We start from the raw sequence: 11,203 nt of genomic DNA, 5'->3' as shown, positions 1-11,203 counted from the left end.
AAAAAGAGTATTTAAAGTGCACGATTGCACAATAAAACAGATTAAACATTTAACAACTGAGAAAACCATATAGGTAATTTGGATTTGATACTGACATTCTCAGCAAATGTGAATGAAATCTGGGCAATAAAGCACATGGACAGAAATTCCATAGTCAGGGTATAAGTTAAGTGAACAATTTGTTGCATGAATATTTGGAAGAAAAAGAACAGACTGAAAAATTTACATCCTCCATGATTTCTTGAGTGGTCATGTAGTTACACAGGATTTAAAAATCAGTTAGTATAATACTTAATATCTTTTTAGAGATTTTGTGCTTTAAATACTCTTCAGTTACCAGATGAAGAACCTAAAAGAGCTCTCCTTCCTCAGTAAACCCTCTTTAATTTGCATTTTAGACTATGTACATTTCTACCCTGGGAGCACCACCTACTGTTGAACATCTACATGTACAGTGTGCGGGGGGAACTCCTACCAAGTGGATGGTTCTTTCCAAATTTAGATTAGAAGAATACATAGCTTTTCATTTAAAACAAACATGGAAAGTTAGGGGCACATTCCACAAGTCACCTGTATATTTTATGAGCCAAGAGGGAAAGATGTGATTCTTTTTGTCCCACAAAGAAGGGAAGCATTATTCGGGAGGAATCAAATATTGGATTTATTACATAGTTACTACTCTCCACCCCTCCTTCACTACTCTCTGCTGCACAAAAGCATCAAATGATTATTTGCTTTTTCTGTATAGTGCTTTTCCACTTCACCTCACAAATTCAGTCAAAAAGGCTCCAGTGCTTGAATAATTCTTAAAATGAATATAGTTTCCCTCATTAAGCATTCACAAATCATTTCACAAACATTATTGGGGTCCTTGTGTCTTCTTTACTTCACAGCTACACAAAGCTAATAGTACCTGAGACAATACCATTTTCTCATTGGGAAGGAGGATTTTTGAACTGATACTGGTTTTGTGATGCTGATATTTCTGGGGAATACCTAGGTCACTTGCAGACTCACCGGGCACTGGGTGCTCGTTATTGCCCCAAAGCAAAAGGTTCTGTAACGTACATGCTTAGCTAAAGAATTAATTGTATAGGCGAAGAAATTTAAATTGAATCTCCCTAGCTGTCTTGCTGAGGAAAACAGTAGTAAAGCAAAACAAATGTCCATTAGGAGGTAATAGCTGGCGTATGCTCCAGCACCGCTGTTTCTGTGCTGATTATGTAAAACAGCTGTCAGTCAGGAAATTCCTTTGGGAAAACTGCTCTTCCTACTTTCCAAATTAATTACATTAAATGTGGTGAATTACATTAAGGAATGGGAGTATGGAGGAATGGTTATAGGAAGTTTACTTCCATGCTACCAAAAAGTTCTGATCAGCTGTTTTCATGGAGTATAACTGAACTTGCCATACTAATTTATTCTCCAGCTGGGATGAATATGGAAAAGACCTGGACCCTTTTAACATCTTTGTTGGCAACACGGACAGTGGGATGGAGTGCACCCTCAGCAAGTTCGCCAACGACACCAAGCTGTGTGGGGTGGTTGACACGCTGGAGGGAAGGGATGCCATCCAGAGGGACCTGGACAGGCTTGAGAGGTGGGACTGTGCGAACGTCAAGAGGTTCAAGAAGGCCAAGTGCAAGGTCCTGCACCTGGGTCGGGGCAATCCCAAGCACAAATACTGGCTGGGTGGAGAATGGATTGAGAACAGCCCTGAGGAGGACTTGGGGGTGTTGGTTGACGAGAAGCTCAACATGACCCAGCAATGTGGATTTGTAGCCCAGAAAGCCAACTGCATCCTGGGCTGCATCAAAAGAAGCGTGACCAGCAGGTCGAGGGAGGTGACAACCCTGAGCAAGTTCTATAAATATTCCCTTGTGAGAGATCTCCAGTTTCTCTGCACATAGGTCCCACCCTGCAAGTGCAGGCAAGTATTATGACTGGGTTCAGTGTAATTATTCGGTGCTCATAAAAATCAGAAATACTGGAGAGTGGATGAAAATCCCCCTCCACTGAAGATAGTGTATTGACCTCAGTGAGACAGGATTTCACTCAAAGTGCGAGAAAGGTTTTTTTTTTACTATATGCTCTAGGCATCTACAATATACCTGAGGAAAGGCACTCCTCTAACCATAGAGCTAATTTATGTCATTGGAAGTATTTATAGAAAATTGATGTTTTGATTAGTGAATTGTAATAACTATACCCAGCTGTTAAAATTGCTTATGATGCACAAAAACCAAACTCACAAAGCATCTGTGATGAGAGATCAATCATTTCCTGGTATTTAACTGAGATGTAGCCAATTAGAACAATAAACAAGATTACACAGTTTTTCGGATTGTATCAGCAATTCATCTTTTATGATACTTAGCTTTGATTATAACCAACATTTGTTTTGCTGAATTCTGTCTAAACGTTCTCTCTGCTTCTCAATTCAAAATTGCTTTAATGCATTTCTAAATATGTTCTAATTTACCTGTTTCGGCTTCTGAACTCACTCAAGCCCTTGAAAAGAATTTGCAGCGTATTAGCTCCTGTAACACATTATCTTTGCCCTTCATGTCATACGGCGGGTGCTTGCGGTACAAAGTATATTAATTTCAATATCGTAAGTTCTTTTGGTCTGAAGGATCATAGACAACTCCAGGGAACACAGACACCACTTCAAACCATTTTAACAAGTATTGTCATTTTATCTTGACTAGAAAGAAAGCTTAATCAACTTCAGTGCCCGATAGCCTGATCACCATTCACACTCAAAAGGATTTGTGGTCTCTAAGTACGTCTAAAATTCCGGTTATCAGGCGGGATTCATTTATCCAACTTTAGCTCTCTAAAAGGAAGGGGCTTAGTCTAAGCCAGTTTCTAGATTTCACCTTCCCTCAGTGAAGAGGGACGGGCTCCTCCAGAACATGTTTCATCCTGTCCGTCCTAGAAACTTGTGCTGTGTTCCTCCAGAAAGAGTCCAGCACTGATGAGGCTGCTAAGGATAAAAGAGATATACTCCACAGAGAGTGAGCAGATGAAAGCACATTATAGAAAAGCTATTTCTACAGAAGCGAAATCAAGAAAGGGAGACTAGCAGTGCAGCAACGCTACTTGAGCTTTCTCACCAGCTCGGACCACGTGTTATCACTGGCCACAGTCAGACTTCATCGTCGTGCCTTTGCAACTCCGATCCACCACTTCTTTTCACAGCCGCTGCCCAAGAGGACAGATTCCCCCATTCTTTCTCAGGCGTTGCCTGCGTTCTTTGTCCCACAGATGTACGATTTCCCTCGGACTGTCCTGAAGCACATGTTCAACACATTGAAGAGCAATCCACGCTGCTGTCTGCCTTAGTCTCTTTGTTACTTATTGCTTTCACACCTTCCTGTGTGATCTTCAAACATCATTAGCATCAGAATTTTGTTGCAGGTCCGGGCCCCCCAGCTGAAACCTGTGGCACCTGTAAGAAGAACCAGGTCACTGGTGATTCCAAATTTATGCCTACATTTCGACACTGTCAGTTAAACAGTTTATCCTTCTTTTATTACGTAAGTGTACATATCAGTACACGTTAGATATGTACGATTTCTCAGCCAAAGTGTTGTGGCATACCAGGTCATGTATTTTTTATTTATTCTATTACCTTTATAGATTGAACATGAAATCTCATTTAAAAAAAAAATCAACATAGTAGGATTCAATCTATTTTCAGTAAACCCCTGTTAGCTGGTATTAATTATATTCCCCTCTTTTAATTCTTGATGAATCAAGTCCTGTATCAGTCATTCCATTAATTTGCCCAGGATTGATATCAGGCTGTCAGAACTATAATTAGCTGGGTCATCCTGTTTGGCTTTAGTGTAAAAACTGGTCACACTCTTCTAAAGTCGTTATAACTCGATTATGCTCATTCTCTTCAATTAAAAAAAATTCATTAGCTATGTGATTACTTGCTGTAAATCAGAATTGCTTCAAAGCAATTTTACAAAGCGGAGTTGTGTAGTATTAAAATATCAGATTAACTCACAGTTTTCTTGCGGCCAAGGGAAGCATTCAGGAAGGATGTTCTCCATCCTTAGACTGACAAGGGCTTGGCTGCAGCTTCCCTTCACAGCCTTTGTAAACATAATCATTTATGGCTGTTTGTGTGGCTGTTAAGGCCCCCTCATCAAGCACAGAGACTTGCCTCCTCACTCTAATGAGAGCAGGGCCAGTTCCCATAGGCGCATTTCCAAACTGCAATCCAGCTGCTGCCACAGCTGTTCTCGGCTGACGAGCAGAAATCAGAAGTTATCTCAGACTCCTGGTCTTGAATGGACAATGCTTACAATATCATAGAATCGTTGAGGTTGGAAAAGACCCTTAAGATCATTGAGTCCAACTGTTAACCTAGCACTGCCAAGTCCACCACTAAACCATGTCTCTAAGTGCCACATCTACACGTCTTTTAAATACCTCCAGGGATGGTGACTCCACCACTTCCCCGGGCAGCCTGTTCCAATGCTTGACAACCCTTTCAGTGAAGAAATTTTTCCCAATATCCAGTCTAAGCCTCCCCTGGCACAACTTGAGGCCATTTCCTCTTGTCCTCTCTCTTGTTACTTGGGAGAAGAGACCGACCCCCACCTCACTCCAACCTCCTTTCAGGTAGTTGTAGGGAGCGATGAGGTCTCCCCTCAGCCTCCTTTTCCCCAGGCTAAACAACCCCAGTTCCCTCAACTGCTCCTCATAAGACTTGTGCTCCAGGCCCCTCACCAGCTTGGTTGCCCTTCTCTGGACACGCTCCAGCACCTCCATGTCTTTCCTGCAGTGAGTGGCCCAAAACTGAACACAGGACTCCAGGTGCGGCCTCACCGGTGCCCAGTACAGGGGGACGAGCCCTTCCCTGCTCTTGCTGGCCACACTACTTCTGACACAGGCCAGGATGCCATTGGCCGCCTTGGCCACCTGGGCACACTGCTGGCTCATATCCAGCAGGCTGTCAACCAGCACACCCAGATCTTTTTCCGCCGGGCAGCTTTCCAGCCACTCTTCCCAAGCCTGTAGCATTGCACAGGGTTGTTGTGACCCAAGTGCAGGACCCGGCACTCAGCCTTGTTGAACCTCAAAATATGGTATGAGATGTATTCTGAAAACTGTATCTCATACCAGTACTTTGCAAGTGTAGGACATGGCTTTCAGGTTCCTCCGTTGCTACTGTCCTTCTAGGTAGGGACATAAGAAACGGGTCACACCAGTGGTCCACCTAGCCCTGTACTCTGTCGCTGAGCGCAGCAATGGGAGAGACTGTTTAGAGAGCGCACAGGACCCTTCTGAGTTCATTTTCTCCCACATCACCGTAAGCCACACTCATTGTATCACAGGGTACATCCCTGCCCATTTTCTTTACTATCTGGCTATCAACCCATTGGACATGAATTTGTCCAGCCTCTTTTGAAGCTGCTGATGCCATCTGCCCCCACAGCCCCTTGTGGCAACAAACCACAGAAGTTCACTATCCACTGTGTGAAGATGTACTTTCTTGTATGTGCTTTAAAATGCCCTATCACTCATTTCAGTGAATTTCCCTAGTTCCAGTATTGCAAGTTCCAATGAATAACGGTTCAGTTTATCTACCACCTACATGTTTTTTTTTAAATCCCCCTTAGCTTTCTCCTCTCCAGACTGAAGAGTCCTGTGTTTTTGCAGGGGGAAGAACGGAAGGTTTTAAGCCTGTCACCCTCTGTTTCATCCCATTTCCCACTCCAGAATGGCCATCCTTTCCTCTCGTTCCAAGAGCGATGGAAACACAGATAGCGCAGATGCTGCTGGAGGGGAGCGGGAGGCAGGGGCTGATAAAAAGGTTTGACTTTGCCTACGGTTGTGGGACAGCCCTGTTGTTGACAAGGCTCTTGCATCTATCCCGAGCTCTGTACCTAAGCCCTGCAAACAGCTATCCCCACAGGACTGCTACTCTCACAGGATTTGTGACAAGGCGGTTCATTAAACCCGTAACATTGACATACATACGAGTGAGAAGCTCGGTGCGCTCTTTCCCCATCCACACGCTGACTGCCGGGGCTGGAAGCTACTCATGATGGTGCTGGTGTAAAGCAGTTTCTTCAAGGGTGACATTGAGTGCTAGTGAGACTCCTCAGCAATAGATCATCTTTTGAAAGTCCATCGGTTGAAGATGGATGTGCCTCTTTGTCTTTACAATTTTTTAAACTGCTAGTGCTTAACACTGTCTAACATGTGCTTAGTAATATATATTTGGCCAATTTTCTGCTTGCCAGTCTGGAAAATCAGCATAGAGTCATCTTTCAGTATTGAGCTTTGTACACAGCTAACATTAAGGGAGAACACAAGACTGTTAACAAAGACAAAGAGCATGAGCTGACATTATTTCCTTCAAGCTTCATTCAGCAGGAATGCCCTGTCAAGTGGAGCACATTATTCCCAAAAGCATTTTGAAAATGAGTGGGTGAACATCCTCTATCACTCTGTAATACTTGTTAAATATCAACAATACTGCTGGGAGGGATGTACAGCATCGAGGGTGTAGCTAGAGGACCGACACTCCCTAGCAAAGGGCAATAGAACAGTTGTAATTTTTTAGTTAGTTCTTTGTAAAATAAATAAAGTACAGTTTAAGTGGGTGAAAAGCTGGACAAAGCCTGGCCCATGTTCACAGCTGAAATGTATGCACATAGAAAATACAGGACAGAGTCCTCTCTAAGCAAAATAATCTGCCGGTATTTGTCAGTGGATATGTAGTATATCATTTACAAAAGCGAGAGTCATACAAATGTTTCCTTAATGGTTTCCTTAATTATTCTAATTAATGAGTGTCCAGTAGGTTGCTTCAGTCATTGGTCAACTCAAGTGCTGTGTTTCTATTCCTGCCTTGTCTTCAGGAATCCTGTAAGACAAGAAGTCAAGAATACAAAACAGTGATGAGGAAGTGACCAGTGACTAGAACTTGAAGGAAAATAATGAATAAAAGAATGACCATGATTTAAAATGTAGGTACAGTGCTGGAAAAAGTCACTGCTCCCAAGAACAGAGGAAAGATGGTTTACTGTCTTACTGCCTGGCATGATTAGTTGTGTTGTGGATTTCTTCCTTTTTTTGCTGGTCCTAGCGACAAGAGAACATACACTTGATAGAGCCTTTTCTTTCAGTATATATTGAGCTGCAACCTCACATTTTGAAAACAGCAGAGAATAATGTATTACTAGGCAATCTAATATCAAGTGATGAGCAAACAATTCAGGAATAAATTAAAGTCCCACTGAACCCAAATTGCTGCTTAAGCTGAACAAGCTATGAAAATATAATTATGTTTTGGGAGTTCATCTTGTCTTTCTGAATAACTCTAAATATTTATTTCACAGATCTGTTTATAGGTGGTGTTTTTGTTAACTTTCCTAAGTCAATTAATGCAACATAACATGAGAGTATGCGCAGTGTAGCAGTCCCATAACACTAGAGATGCAAGTTCATGTGTCTTTTGTTATTGTGGCTCTAGAAAGAATACTCAAACGTGTTATAGACTACTGGGCATCATTGCTTTGCAGTGAAATCCTGGTTGTCTGAATAGTTAGGTGACATCAAGGATTTGTACCTAATTGCAAATCAATACAAAAGAGGAAGATAATAGTGGAAGAAGTAGCTTATTAGAGGGAGAAGTTTGGGTCACAGGTTTTCAAATACTGGGGTTCTATTGTGTAATTAATCTTTCTCTTCCCAGTGTAAAGCAGGTATCTGCTGTAAAATAATACTATCCATTTTTTCTGTAGGTGGGAGTCAAAAGAAGCAGGAAAGTCATTAAGAGATGCTAACAAGGTGGTTCAATGGGCTTTATTCAGAACATGTCAGCAGAATTCTTTTTGCTTGAGAAGAGAAATGCTTTTTTCCTACTGACAATGTCTGAGTCCCTAGAAATCGCAGACCCTAACTGTACAATCTGATCCCAATCAACAGAGTGTTATATGCATGAAAAATGCCTCTGAAATCCATGCTGCTGACAGGGGTCCATTACGGTGATCACCTTAGAGAACCTGCCCACCAAGGTTCATTTCTAGTTGATTAGCTTAGGCACGGAAGAGAGACATGATTATAGCTGCAGTCAGCGCAAAAACATTAGCAGCACTAATGCTGTTAGTTCAAAAAGAAATTATTTGTAAACAAAAGTGGAGTCTCTGTGATCTGATCACTAATGTCAAGAAAATGCAGTAAGCATAGCCACAATTTTAGAGCAGGCAATAGCGCACTACAGCTCACTAGCTGAATTATTTTCCTTTTAATGTCAAACCGAATGTGCTGCTAGAGAACGTTCAACACAGTAATACAGAGCATTTCATTAACTCTTTGCTTAGCAAAGGCTGAGCTTCCCAAGAAAGGAGGCTAGCAATAGCCAAGAGCTAGAAATCCATCCCAGTGAACTCTTTCTCTTGTATCTCTCCACTTCAGCATGAGCTTTTGAATTTTAATCTCTTGGTCTCCATTTCACATACTTTTTTTCAGACTATAGAATTAATGCAGGAAATGTAGTATTTTTTTCTTCATAGTCTGTCTAATGATGGGCTGCACATGGCTCATTCTGGACCCCAGATATAATAAATGGTCCTAGAAACCCACGTCAGTTTTCATTTTTCTTTTCCTTTCATAATTACCAATGAAAATATAAAGTGATCCTAGGAGTGAACAGAATAGTATTGTAATAGTATTGCAAAATTTTGCCCTAGTCAAAAATGCTAAAACTGATTCTACCAAAATCAAAACAGAGGAAAGAAAGGCACACCCTGTATCTTCAAGTTCAGCATGGAGCTCATGACATATGAGGACAGGCTGAGAGATGTGGATTTGTTATGCCTGAAAAGGAGGCTTAGGGGACTACTAGGGGCTTATAAAGAAGACAGAATCAGAGTCTTCTTCAAGGTAGTCAGGAATAAAGATGAGAGGCAATAGGCACAAATTGCTACAAAGAAATTCTGACTGGATAGAAGAAAAAAAAAAAATTTACAGAAGAATGGCCAAGCAGTGGACCAGGTTGCCCAAAGTGGCTGTGGAATCTCAGTACCCAGAGATACTCTGAATTCAACTGGACAAAAACCTGAGAAACCTAATCTGACTTTGAATTTAGGTCTGCCTTTGAGATGGAGGTTGAACTGGGGGACCTCCAGAGATCCTTTCCAACCTGAATTATCCTACAGTTCTGTTTGCCTCAATTCTCATTTTTCTAAGCTACCCAAGCCAAACTTTTTTGTCTCCTCTCATAAAAGAGGAGAACCTCAAACTCATTTTCATCCAAACTGGTAGATTATCATCTTTTCCTATGTCAGTCAAGAATCTATAATGAATGGGGTGTACTAAATTCATGTAACTGTTTGTAAGAAGTTGTCCTGGTTTTGGCTGGGCTAGAGTTAATTGTCTTCCTAGTAGCTGGTATAGTTTTGGGTTCAGTATGAGAAGAATGTTGATAACACTGATGTTTTCAGTTGTTGCTAAGTAATGTTTAGTCTAAAGTCAAGGATTTTTCAGCTTCTCATGCCCAGCCAGCGAGAAAGCTGGAGGGGCAGAAGAAGTTGGCACAGGACACAGCCAGGGCAGCTGACCCCAACTGGCCAAAGGGGTATTCCGTACCATGTGGCATCATGTCCAGTATATAAACTGGTGGGAGTGGGGCTGGAGGGCCATGGATCGCTGCTCGGGAATTAACTGGGCGTCAGTCAGTGGGTGGTAAGCAATTGCACTGTGCATCACTTGTATATTCCAATCCTTTTAATATTATTATTGTCATTTTATTATTGTTATTATTATCATTATTATTTTCTTCCTTTCTGTTCTGTTAAACTGTTCTTATCTCAACCCACAAGTTTTACTTTTTTTCTGATTCTCTCCCCCGTCCCATTGCGGGGCAGGGGGAGCGAGTGAGCGGCTGTGTGGTGCTTAGTTGCTGGCTGGGGTTAAGCCACCACAGAAGTACATTATCCTATTTACAGGTTGATAGAAAATAGAAGCTCAGTAGATGGAGACACTTCACACTGAAACGTACACACAGAGTCACAACAAAGGAAGATGTTTTACTCCATGCGAAGTCAAGGTCAGCCAAGTACGGATGACACCTGCTCTGGCAGTGTGACATTTCCATCCTTGAAAAGGTGAGTCTATTCCTAAAACCACAGGAGGAAAATAATCTCTCGAATAATTAAGTGCAAGTAATTTGGGGGGCAGGATGACCGAATCTGAATGGATTCCCTGGAAACCTCTAGAGAAACAGTACCGGCTGTAAGAGTTCGGATGCTATACCAGGAGGCTGTTTCCACTGTGGAACACAACATGTGAGAAGGGCAGACAAGGAGACAGAATCAGTGAAGAGATGGGTACATCTATGCTGGTAAATAAGAGATGACTGGGACCAATGCTTCACCCTGGGGCCAGATGGCATGGATTACCAAAGGTCCCCACTGCTTAGGGCTAGACCCCAATAGAGAAATCAGCCATGTCCACACTACAGAGTACTTGGCATCGAGTCTCTTCTGGATCCTATGTATTGCCCCCAAGATCCTAAGACATAATTATTATCTTGTGTCTTTTTTTTTTATCACAAAGTCTCTGAAATAGCTTCAGGACTCTATGGCAGCCTATCACCGCCATATCATTTGAGTCTGAAACTGGAGGGTTTGTGTTGTGTTCTCTAGGAAGCGAAAGCATACAAAGCCGATTAGACTTTGCTGAAGGATTGTGTAGGGAATTGAACCTGATAGTCTCTTTCTAACTGTCTGCTGGAACTGGTTTCTGGATTGAGCTACTCCCAAAATTGTATCTGGGTTTTTATCTTGCAGAGGATGTTAGAGCAGTCAAAGGCAGAGCCAGGGATAAACTGACAATTAAACAATTATATATCCATGCAGGCACTTCCCCCTCATGCCAGAGTTGCTTAGTTTCCTTAAAACTTTTAATAGGACAACCATGTGGTCTAGTGTTAAAGCTCACTCCCTGGCCCTATGTGTTTACCAGAGTAGAGGTGCCCAGTGTGTCTATAAAACGCTGACTGTAGAGAAGGAGATATTTTTTTTTTTAGCTGCTGATCTTGGTACCAGCAGATTAAGCAGTTTCTTTTTGTTTCTATAAACTTTTGCAATTGTGACATCTGCTTTACATTCAGAATTAATATTTCATCTCTTTCTTTTGACCTAAGTATGATATCAAAGTAACGGGCTAA

Source organism: Haliaeetus albicilla, chromosome 17, assembly GCF_947461875.1.
Source record: "Haliaeetus albicilla chromosome 17, bHalAlb1.1, whole genome shotgun sequence".
Taxonomy (NCBI): Eukaryota; Metazoa; Chordata; class Aves; order Accipitriformes; family Accipitridae; genus Haliaeetus; species Haliaeetus albicilla.
The sequence above is the reverse complement of the archived record's forward strand: the minus strand, read 5'-3'. Positions refer to the sequence as shown.